Genomic DNA, 13,325 nt, shown 5'->3' with positions numbered 1-13,325 from the left:
TTCCCAATTTCGGGATTTCAGCCCTAAACCGATGAGCCCGTCACCAAAATCCAAATTGTACCAAATTTAGTACCATCTCGTACACATAAGTACGTTTTTAAACACTTTGGGGGAGGTCCTATACAGAGTGGACTATTTATTCAAACTAGCTGCAGTATATAAAAAAAATACTGGGATGTGAAAAATTTTAAGAAAATCAATCAATATTTCTACGTGCCCAATTTGAACTTGTCTAAGGTCTGAGCTCCATGGCCCCATATAACGGTACCTACCGATATTCTACATTTTGATTGTTTTTTAAACCCTACACCACAGTTGGTCAGGGTATTTTGTCTTTGTGCATTTGTTTGTAACGGGAAACGAGATAGACCCATAGTTCCTGTTGATGATCTGCTTAGAATCACATTCCGAGTCGATTTATGCATGTCCGTCCGTCTGTCCACGAATTCTTGTAAACAAAGTACAGGTCGCATTTATTTGCACAATACAGGAGAAATATTGCACAAGTCATTTGTTTGACTCAAGGTCGAACCCTATTCAAATTGGAGATATTCGGTCAAAATTTAGATATAGCTCCTATATATATCTTCATCTTTTAATTGTGCACCAAACATGTAATATCGGCGCAAATAGTATGGAGTGTTGCATATACGACCAAATTAGGCCTAAAAATAAGTATGCCAAATTTGATCGAAATCGGTACAGATATAGCTCCCATATATATTGTTCGTCCGATTTGTTATTTTTGTCCTCCGCAGCCGTAATATGCACTCTGGAACAACAATACTTGGGAATAAAAATAGCTCAGAAATACATTTGCTAAATTTTATCGAGATTGATTCAGATTTGGATATAACTCCCAAATATATCTTTATCTGCTTTCAAGTTAAATGCGCCCCAAATAGGTAATATAGACCAGAATTGAAAAAACACAAATGCCTTGGCAAATTTAATCCTTTGGACTTTCGATTATAACTATAATCATAGTTGGTATGATTTAATTTTCACAAATTCTCCATAAAAACTTTTGTTATGTGAAGCTCTACTAAATATGCAAAGCGGTGTAGGGTATCATAAAGTCGGCCCCGCCTGACATTAAGACTTCCTTCACTGGTTTGCTACAAAGGCATAGAAGTATAAAGATAGGACAAGACAGAGTAAAATATGGCAACCCTGTGAAAAATACCTCTGTTGTTATGATATCGTAACAACATAGTTAGCAATGTTAAGCAATTTAAACCGCTAAGGCAGTATGCAATTATTTGGGAAGGTATATGGAATAAAATTTTGAATCCAATATTTTGGATTATCCAAACTTTTATTTGTCATTCTTTCCTATAATTGTGTTTTCTATATTAGCATGCCTTTGTCATATGCTGTAATTCAAAGTAGTATAGCCTCAAACCATTTGCTCAGAATGCATTTTGTCTAGTCTTTACCATTTTAGGTCTTTGTTTGCTAATGGGTCAGTGGAACAGAAAGTTAATGTGGCCTTCATAGAGCCAAAAAAATATACCAAAACGTTTGGCGGTTTATCTTTTGTTCCTTCTTCGTTTTATTCATGTAAGTATTACATCGTTTTTTCTTCTTACATTTCATCATTTTGCATCCATTGCAAGTAGTATATATTTCCTCATTTTACAAATGACATTTCAAAGATAAACCAACATAAATGTATTTAAGAAATATTAAATAAAATTTGCATCATACATTTAGCCATTGTTATCGGATCGCTTGCCGTCAGTGCCAGTGCCTGGCAGACGTTAAAACTTATCGAAATTTTCAATACATACGTAATTAGCTAAAAGATTCCACATTCAGCGCCAGGGTCCTTCAATCTGCATGTCTGATTGACAAAGTGTCAATCAACTTGTGATGGCTACTACTGTTGTTGTTGGCATTAATAACACACCACTGTGTCACGGGGATCGAAGTGACGCCGAATTATCTCCGAATCTATGTCAAATGGATATTTGCATAGCACTCGACGACTCGACGACATGGAAGTATTGATAAAATTGACTATAAAATTTGGCACTAAATTAGACCATGAAATGAATGTGGGGGACGGGAGATTTCAGGGTCACGTGATGTGCGAGGAACATTGATCTCTTCAGAGCAGATAATGTTTTGATATTTCGACATAAGTGAAAATGTGTTGTGTATGTTTGTATGTACATACTAATTGTTGAATATTGAAGTGGAGCGCATTTCAATTGCTCTCGAGCTGAAGATACAACAAATTAGTTGTACAGCGGAGAACTTGAATTGATTGACAATTGTCAATACAAAAGCGTGAAAAGCACCATCTCAATGTAGAATAAAATAAAATAACGTCTCTCATAATGTGTTCTACGCAATTTGCAAATGCAGCGACATTTATTGATTTTTTGAGCCTTGAGTCTTGAAAGAACGTATATAGATATGTAAAATAGCACATGCCAATGTCAAAAACAAGAAAAACATTATTCTCAAGTTGAATGTCAATGTTGCAGAATCCATAAACATAAAGTAGGTCAAGAGGAAGCGTTTTCATTTCGCATTATGCGATTCTAGAATTTGGAAATTAGCATTGTATGGCGTTCTAGTTTATTGGGGCAAGCTTTGAAAGATTGAGACAGATTTTCTCAAAGTCATGAAAACTTCGGCTCCGCTGAAATGGTGGCGACAATACTTCAACCTTCAAATAAGGATTAAAGACAATCGGCCCTCCAGCTTAAATGGAAACATGAATATTGTTAAATCGACTAGGTAGGATTTTCTCAAAAGGTTTGGAAGTTTTCTCCAAACGGTTCTAAGGTAGCCTCAATTCGAAAGAAAGAAAGTCTGTTGTTGCAAAATGGTCAGGCTTATCCCTTTATTCTTGTTTTTATAAAAACAACGTTTGTTTATTAGTGGAGAACGATGGTAATGTTTACCAGGGGGTAAGGCAGGGAATACCTAGGTTTCGGAAAGAGCCACCAATCCTTATCAGTTCCCTTGTTTTTTGTCTGGGATATTCTTCCCAGAAGTTATTTTAAAAATAACTTCTATGACAAAAAACATTTTTTACCCAAGTGACGAGATCGTGAGCTCAATAGAAGAGGAACCAAAGAATTAAATAAAACTAAAATTCTTTTGGAAAGTCTTCAAAATCTTACAACCGCACTTATAAACATTTACATCTTTCTCCACTTGTTATGCTTTCGTTCAACCTGAAAGAAGTAGCATAGCCATGTAAGTTGGTTTTGTCTGTTACAACAAAAACCCCTTCGTCGACCGTGCCTTGTCTATAAATAGAACAGTGTGGCTTGTTTGTTCGGGATACCGTAGTATTTTGTTGTTGCAAAATGGTCAGGCTTATCCCTTTATTGTTGTTTTTATAAAAACAACGTTTGTTTATTAGTGGAGAAAGAAAAGAATTTTAGTTTTATGTAATTCTTTGGTTCCTCTTCTATTGAGCTTAAGATCTCGTCACTTGGATAAAAAATGTTTTTTGTCATAGAAGTTATTTTTAAAATAACTTCTGGGGAGAATATCCCAGACAAAAAACAAGGGAACTGATGAGGATTGGTGGCTCTCTCCGAAACCTAGGTATTCCCTGCCTTACCCCCTGGAAAACATTACCATCGTTCTCCACTAATAAACAAATGTTGTTTTTATAAAAACAAGAATAAAGGGATAAGCCTGACCATTTTGCAACAACAAAATACTACGGTATCCCGAACAAACAAGCCACACTGTTCGAAAGAAAGTCTTTTATGGGATATCACCTGCTTATCAATGGGATGGGGTCTTGTGATTCGATACAAACCATGGTATAATTAATTCTATTTTATTACGCCGAGAATGGCTAAATGTACTTCCTAATTTTCGATATTTTGAAGTTTTAAGCCATTGTTTTCTGAATGCAAATGCAGTTTAACGGTCATTGGTTAAGTGGCTCACCTCGCATATTATAAAAAAAAAAACATATGAGTGTTGTGTAAAGAAAAAAATAAAAGTATGGCGGTCCGACTTTATGTTATCCTACTACCTCTATTTATATTTGGTAGAGTTACCCGTAACAAATATACCTTTATATTGGGATTATGGCTTAGGAGCTGTTATAATTTGAAAACAAAAGGAAATAATATATAAGAGATAAATCCTTCTCTGAATCGATTTCCGCTAAATTTGTACTTCTCGAATTGAGAACCACAAGATATATTTCGGAGTTTTAGCTATATCTGATCCAATTTTCGCCAAAATTTACCCTATTAGGGCTGATATTACACTTTGGTGCTGAACAAACGTGAAATGGAATGAAAAAAGTTTAAAAAGTATAAGTTGGTTTTGCTAACAGATGTATACCCTCAACCAATATTCGATTATTTTAAATTTATTTTGACTTATTTTATGATTATTCAAATTGTTGACCATTCATAGAGTAGGTTCCGAAGGAATGGGCCAACATTGTCCATTGGACCAATATTGTTGGACCTAAATAGATATGAATAAATATTGCGACGTGCCACGTTTGAAGTATATTGGATACTTCCTTTCTTTACTTTATATGAGACATGTTATAATTTTTAGAAAATTTTGAAATGTGCCCGAGGTACCAGTTATAGTGTAACGAATTTTTGTGAAATCATAAATTCCATTCTCAGGATTCTGGTTGAGAGAAATATTTAGATATAGCTTGTTTCGCAAGTTATGACAGATAAAAGTACTGCAAATTGTGATTCTTTGTGTGTGAGGTACCAGAAGAGGCTCGCAGATATATATATATATATATATATATATATATATATATATATATATATATATATATATATATATATATATATATATATATCTATATCTATAAAAGAGGAAAATGTTTGTATGTTTGTTTATTTGTTTGTAATTTATAGATTGGAAAACCGCTGAATAGATTTTCCTGAAAATTTCCATATATACTGCAACATCGCCTGAAAGTAACATAGGCTATATACATTTTTTAATTTCCACTTGGAACTGGAGATATAGCATCAGAATCGGAGGTACCTCCCAAAAATTTAGATTTTATATGCACATATCTATTGATTGGTTGAAGATACAGTCTCCAAATTTGGAATACGTAATGGAATTTGGAATAAAAATAAGTTTGCCAAATTATATTGTAATCGGTTCAGATTTGGATATAGCTCCCATATATATTTTCGACCGATTTCGCTCATTTGATGCCTCAAACACAATATGAATGTTCGATTCCAATGAAATTTGGAATGAGTGACGGAGTTTAATCCGAAAATAAATTTGTCAAATCATATTGAAATCGGTTCAGATTTGTATATAGCTCCCATATACATTTTCGGCCGATTTCAAGCATTTGATGCACCGCTATGTATACCCAATTTCAACGAAATTTGAAACGTGTGATAGATTTTATCTAAAAAATTGATTTCCCAAATTATATTGAAATCGGTTCAGATTTGGATATAGCTCCCATATACTTTTACGCGTACTGTATGGCATATGGAATAGTCTTGTTCAAACCACAAATCATGCACATCAAGCTCTTAAATTTGGTAAAAAAATCTTGGATATCATCTCATGGTGGAACTCAACATCCAGTTTGGTTACGATTCACCGCATCCCTGAAGAAATACGATTCAATGATGCGACCAGTACATAAACCTCACCACTATGTGACAGTGACTTTTTCTGGATGCATTGGTAGCTTTAGAAATGCTTCTGGCTGATCTTCCCATAAAATCGACAATTCAGCGTTTTTACGTACCCATTGAGCTGACCATAAAATGACAGAGCACACGTTTTTGACAATAAAATTTGATTACTTGCAAGCGTTGGTGTTCGATTTTAAGAAGATTCATGGTTAAATTATTGCCCAAACTGAAGATGTTTGCCAGTGAAACAAAACACAAAAACGTATATGAGTTTACTTAAAAGATACTAGCTAAAAAATTGGTATCCGATTTATTAGATATGCATAGCAGATTAGACATTATTCATCAACAATTCGGAAGCAACAAGTAGCTGTGTGATGCAGCAATTGCAGATACTTTTTCAGCTATTCAACAACTTGTTTATTTATTTTGCTAATTTTAGAATAGCCTCTTTAATTCAATTTTAAAATAAATATACGGCGAAATGACTCAGCAAAGTAGTCCGTCCGGGGTAGTCCGAACAGCGAGTCTCACAATTTCTTTTTTCAAATGATTCATTAAGGGGGCCGTTGTGGATGGGACGTTTGGGGAAATCGAAGGGTGGGGTGGAGGTACCTACACTAGTCTGTGGACAAGTCTGTCAGTCATGCTGATAATATATACACACAAATATTGTTTAACACAACACAAATCGGTCTGTTCGGGCGATTAAAATTGTTGTGTGAGAGTAGGGCGTTTTTGTAGGCAGCCGTCTCTAGGTTGATAAGCAAGCCATAGGGGGTGTGACTGGCTGTGACTGACTACTGGTGGATGTCTGGCGATATAATTTGTACAAATTAGCACAAAATTGTATGATGAAATATTCTGTTGAATATAGGACAGGGAAACAAAACAAAAGCCGGAGAGAGCGAGAGATGATAGTGGAATATTTTTTATAAGATTACCATGCATGACAATTTTGCGATTAAAAGCCTTTTTTATTATTTTATCATCAACTAGACCAAACAGAAATAGTTTGTTTTGGTATTGAATGATAAGCATCTTGTTTCGCATATTACTTAACGGTACTTAAATGTTAATGTTTATTACTAAAACGAGTTAAGCTGGTAATCTATGTATATCTCCATCATAGGTTGGGATAGTTTTAATCGGGCTGCGGATTCAAGCCATTTGAAATTTTAAGTTCTCTTAACATGTAAGTGCAATGAATAACGATCTTTAAAATAACAAACAATTTAAGGGATTCACTGAAAATTACAAATTGCCAAATGTGGTTCGATATTGAAACCTTTTCGTAGGACGAATTTTGTATGAGAAAAGAACACATAATGTCAAATTAAAGCAAAATAGGTTGGAAATCGGGGTAGAATCTTTGCAATCATCGAATTGCATACGCTCTTTGTCCAAGTTTGACTCCACACTTTTATACCTATCTGCGGGTGCATAATGGGTTATTTTTAACTAGCTAAAATTCCAAGCTCGTTCTCTTGGTTGTGGTTTCGCTTAATCCTTTCTAATTGTATATATCTTTTCCACCATTTTATTATGTACGGAATTTTTTTCATGAGAAATATAATATTATGAAAATTACTATAATTGTCATGCAAATGACGATTTTTGACCATTTCGTACCCCTTTTTATAACGATAACATTGGCGTTTGGCGTGTCTACTTTAGAGAGCTGCTGACCATCTACTTTAATTTTTAACATATATTTTATACATTTATTAAACAAAAATTTTAACAAATTATTGATTCAATTTGACTTTAGACCCAAAAAAGTATATATATTCTTGATAAGCGTAAAATTCTAAGCCCTGTCCGTCCGTCCGTCTGTCCGTCTGTTGTAATCACGCTACAGTCTAAACGAATTAAGATAGGAAGCTAAAATTTTGCAAAGATCTCTTTTTTGTCTGCAGGCAGGTCAATAATTTAAAATTAAATCAATAATTAATTGATTTAATTTAAAAACTTCTAAAAATAAAAATGTTTTGTTATTTTTCCTTCTAAAAATCTAAAAGTTTCATTTGATTTGCAAAAGGTTTTATTTAATCTGAAAATGCTATATATCGGCACCTTCCTATATTAGATATTGTAAAGATTTAAAAAAAAAGTTAATGGATTTTATTTTTTTGGAAATTTTCTAATTCGTTCCAAATGGTGGAGGGTATTCAAAGTTCGGCCCGGCCGAACTTACTGTTTTTTTACTTGTTAATAATAAGCATCTTCGTCATGGAACGTTCACTAGCATTGGTGCTGCAAGCAAGTGCTAACATTTTAATACCCTACCCTAACCACTATGCGGTGTAGGGTCTTTGAGCATTAGTTTGAAACATGGAGAAGGAAGTGAGATAGAGCCATAGTTACTTTTGAGGATCTTCATAGAATCACTTTCGGAGTCGATTTATGCATGTCAGTCCGTCTGTTCGTCCGCCCGTCTCTCCATGTATTCATGTGAACAAAATGCAGTTCGCATTTATTATCCGATTAGGATAAAATTTTCCAAGCGAACCCCATTGAAATTGGCGAAAATCGGATCTGATTTAGATATAGCTCCCATATTTCTGCAGTAGATTTCGGGTTAATTGTGCACCAAATGACCAATATCAGTCCAAATGACCTGAATTTTGGCACATCCAACCGAATTCAGTCTAAAAGCAAGTACATCAAATTTGAAGAAAATCGGTTCCCATATATATGTTTCATTCGATTTAGTGTTTAAGTCCCTTACATTCGTAATATACATTCGACAACAATGATATTTGGTTCCAGATATCTTATAGAGCTCCGAAATACATTTGACAAATGTCATCGAGATTGGCTAAGTTGTGGATATAGCTCCCACATATATCCTTAATCCGAATTTAGAGTTATTGTTAAAATAATGCTAATATCAGCCCAAATTGAGTGAATTTCGGGAGGTACGTTTCCATTTTGTGGAACTCGGCTCCGATATATATATATATATATATAGTATGGAGGGTCATTCCGTTTGTAATACCTTGAAATATACATTTTAGACCCCACAAAGTATATATATTCTTGTCCGATGTCCGTCCGTCTATCCCTCTGTCCGTCAGTGATTTTAGCGACACTATTCACCGAAATTGTTTCAAATTTGCTATTTGAAGCTGGAAACAGATACTACAGCCTAAGACAGGAGATTGTCTAATCAGGTCCGCGTCTTCGTATAGTCCCCATACAACGGTACCTCCCAATATTCAGTATTTTGATGATTTTAGCGACATTATTCACCAGAAATGTTTCAAATTCGGTATTTGAAGTTCGTAATGTATATGACAGTATAGAACAGAAAATTGTCTGTGGAGGTCCACGTCTTCATATAGGCCCCATATAACGGTACCTCCCGATATTCGGTATTTTGATGATTTTAGCTACATTTTTCACCGATTTTTTTAAAAGTTTCGAACTGGAATATTGTAATGGCTTATGACAAAAGTTGCCTATGGTCCATGTCGTCGTATAGACCTTAATATAACAGCTACATTCGGTATTTTTAAGATTTAACAGAATTTTTAACGGTTGGAGGGTATTCAAAATTCGGCCCGGCCGAACTTACATCTTTTTTATTTTCTTTCAATATAATCCTTCTCGTAGTGATATCATGCACTCTATAGCAATGTTATTTGGTATAAAAAAATTAAAATGTCTCCGTCAAATTTAGTGAAAATCGGTTCAGAATTGGATATATCTATATATTAGTTAACTATAACAGCTCTAAAGCCGAATGTTGATAAGTGCTATAATCTACTTCAAAAAATTATTTTGTTATGGGAGCTTTACTAAATATGTATAGTGGTGTAGGGTAATATATAGTCGGCCTGTCCGACTTTTGACCTCTCCTTACTGGTTTTATTTTAAAAAAACCTATAATTCTCGAGCAAAAAATCGATATCTTCGATCTTAAGCCGAAGTGTTGCTGATTGATTCCAAAGTGGTAATGGATCGGCATTATTTGTTCACATATGTTCTCTTTCTTGTTTTAACCTCACTACATAACCTCCTTGTATCTTCGGCTTTTTGGCTAATGGGACTTCAATCTTTTCTTCTTTCAGGGTTGTATGGTAAGTCTTTCTGTAATTTTCTTAGGTAGAGAGTGTTTGGACCTTGCCTTCCTTCTCATCAACATCCCCCGATATGGAGTGGACTGCCGCGGCTAGGTTTTGGCAGTATCTTTGGTACTTTTTGTTTTTATCTCCTAAGCATCTCTTTATGTAACTCTCATTTTTAATCCCTGCTACTAAGAATAAAAGGAAATTTTTACGGAATATTTTCGAGAAACTTGCATCAAGTGCCCTTCTGGCTGGATCGCCATATAATACAAACACTTTCAACTTTTTGTGTTGTACGGTAAGTCTTTCTTTTATATTCCTTAATGGTGAGAGACCTTGACTCGACCTTGTCTTGCTCGCGTTCGGCTTTAATGGCTACGAAGTGCAGCAGTATACATTATTATATGGGATCGATGCAAAATAGTACATTTTAGACCCCACAAAGTATATATATATTTTTGGTAAGCTTAGAATTCTAACGATGACCGCCCGTCTACCTGGCTTTTTGTCCGTCCGTCTGTGGAAATCACTCTAGCTTCCGAAGTAGATTGATAAAATTATACTCAAGTGTGTGTTTCGTCTTTAGGACTTTTGGTATTGAAAATGGGCCATATAGGTCCACGTTTTGGTGTAGTCCCCTTACAACGGTACCTCCCTATATTAGGCGTTTGGTGATTTTAGCGACATTATTTAAATTTCGTATTGGCAATTTGTAACGGATACTACAGCCTGTGACAGAAAACTGCGTACGCAGGTTCACGTCTTCGTATAGTCCCCACATAACAATACCTTCCTATATTCGGTATTTTTATTATTTTTAACAATATTTTTTTAAACGAATATTTTTTAATTTCCAACTTCCTTCCAAATGGTGGCGGAGTTTTAACCGATCTATGATTTTAAGTCCCATAGAAGGATAAGTCAGGTTCTGGGGGTTTTGAAGGTCTATACCGCTTTTTTGGAAGAAATTTGTTTAGATGGAATACTTTAGATTCTTCCCTCCGGCAACTTTGTCCAATTTCTTATAAGTCTAGTCGTATAAGTTACAAAGTATTTAAAAAGTGTTAAAAAATTGATTTGGTCTTTGCAATGCATACTGCTATGTGACAGCTTTTACAAACTGCAAAAATTCATTGTGGATGGAAGAAAAACACAATACCTAGGGTCTAGCGTTATATAGGGTCTATTCCAAAACTGGTCTTACATTAAGTAAGTTTTACGAGGATGTATTCTACCTACTAAGATTTTCAAATGTCAAATGAAAGTCATTCCAGGGTACTGTCCCCACATTCGCATACATAAGCGAGTAATTGGACCATGCAGGTCAACGTTTTCGTATATTTCCCATATAACGGTGTCTCCCGATATTCGGTATCTTGTCAAGTTAAACCGCATTTTTAATGGAATTGTTTCAAATTCGGTATTTAAAGTTCCCAAAAGTGTTCTTTCTACTGTGGTAGATTACTGTTTATCCACATTTTGCATAACCCCATATCGCCAGATATTCAGTATTCTGATAATATTTTTCAACAGAAGTGTTTTACATTTCGTTTTTGATGTTGACAATAGGTACCAGCCCCTGTGCGAGATATTATGTTTCAAAATTGTTACCCTATAGCATAAAATTGTCTTTGTCGTTTCATGTTTTGGTATATCTCCCCATGTAGCACCCACACAATGATTTTTGAAGACTTTAACTGCATTCTCCAACCGATTCCGATGGGTTGGTACTATAAGATGGGATCTAAGGGAATATTTCATTTGATACGACAAAAACGCGCCTTATCGGAATAAAGATTTTAAACCTTAGGTCTCCTTGAAAAAACCCGTTTAACATTTGGAATCGATCTAGGGGTGTCTGTCTGGTTGTCTGGTGCGCACGATAATTTTCCAAGAAGGGGGTATCCGATTTGATCCAAACTTTGTATATCGCAATATTATTGTCAAAATTAGATCGATATCGCAGATAGGGAACATCGGTTCACTCCTTCTGGTACCTCCCCTACAAAATGTCAACATTAAAAAAAAAAATAAATAAATAAGTAAATTCGATTTTGTTTTGAATATTTTTGTAAGTGCTAGGTCAGGTGCGAAAATGGACAATATCGGCCCACTCCATCAAGTACCTCCCCAATAAAGGGTCAAAATTTGGAATAATTTTAACTCGTATAAAATATGCAATAATAGTTCAATTGTCTTCAAATTTCGCACATTTAAATATTTCTACCAACACAAGATCTGTTATTTACATTGTAGATACCGACCCACTCCTTTTGGTACCTCCCTACAGCGGGTCAAAATTTTGAATAACCGGGAAGTTCATAAAATTTCTTTTAAACTCGGCACATCCCAATGCTTTTACTAATCGGTTCTCTCCTTCTGGAAACTTACCTACTAAGCGGTCAAAATTCTGATTCTCAGAGTATATAAACTTTATGTACAAAATTAAAATTTGAAATTGTCAGCGACATTTTCCAAACATACAACAGCAAAATCTTTAAAATCTTCATTGCAAAACAATGGGATTCCTAACCAATTTTTCGTAAGTACTTAGAAAAGTAAGCAAAGAACTTTGAATACCCAGCAAATTTTCAAAAAAAAAAAAAAAAAAAAAAAAAGAAGAAAAATACTGTTAAAATCATAAAAATACCGGATATAGGGAGTTACCGTCATATTGGAGGAAGACTTGGACAATTCCGGTGAATAATGTCGCTAAAATCATAAAATACCGAATATATGGAGTTACCGTTATATGAGGGCTATACAAAGGCGTGGAGGGGTTTGAGCAATTTTCTGTCATAGAATGCATTTCCCATCAGGAACTTAAAATTTCGAAACATTTCCGGTAAAAAATGTGACCCAAATCATCGAAATACCGAATATGTAGAGGTACAGTTATATGGGGACTATATTAAATCTTATACCTATATTGACAGTTCTAGGCAGGTATGTTTCTTACATAATGGGAACACCTACTACATTAAAATTGAGATTAAAAATCTTAAATCTATCGGCACAGTTATATGGCGGCTACACCAAAACGTATATCCCAATACAAAAAGTCCTGCAGACGAAATACAGATCTGAGTAAAATTTTATCAACGTACTACAATTCTTTCAGAAGTTAGAGTTAGAGGATATGGCTAAATCGAATTTGTCTGCAATATTTTTTTTCTGGCGGAGATAAGTCCTCCCTGTTACACTTTACTCAGCGTTTAATTGTGACTTGAGCTCATGTGTTCATTTTTGAGTGTTTATGAAAAATGTGTTCAGTTTCAAATGATATATAAGTTTGATCGATTGATCAGTAGTGATTGACCAGTCCGCATTAAAAAGGTCAAATGATATGATTAGCGATAACCGATCACGAGCTAATTGACACTTCGTGAAATGGAAATTTCGAACATTTGCGATACTAACCTACTTTTTGATTACAAGCAATGACAGATAAGTTGAAAGTTCGTATTTTGGAACAATAGGAAATACACGTTTATGCCTAAATTTACCAAAAGCGATTATAGTCGCTTACTAAGAATATCTTAAAAATAGCTACCGAAACTATAAGTACTTATTTATCAATGTGCTTGATAGCCATTATATAATTCTATTTATATCTCTG

Source organism: Musca domestica, unplaced genomic scaffold, assembly GCF_030504385.1.
Source record: "Musca domestica strain aabys unplaced genomic scaffold, Musca_domestica.polishedcontigs.V.1.1 17, whole genome shotgun sequence".
Classification (NCBI taxonomy): Eukaryota; Metazoa; Arthropoda; class Insecta; order Diptera; family Muscidae; genus Musca; species Musca domestica.
Note: the sequence above shows the minus strand (reverse complement) of the source record.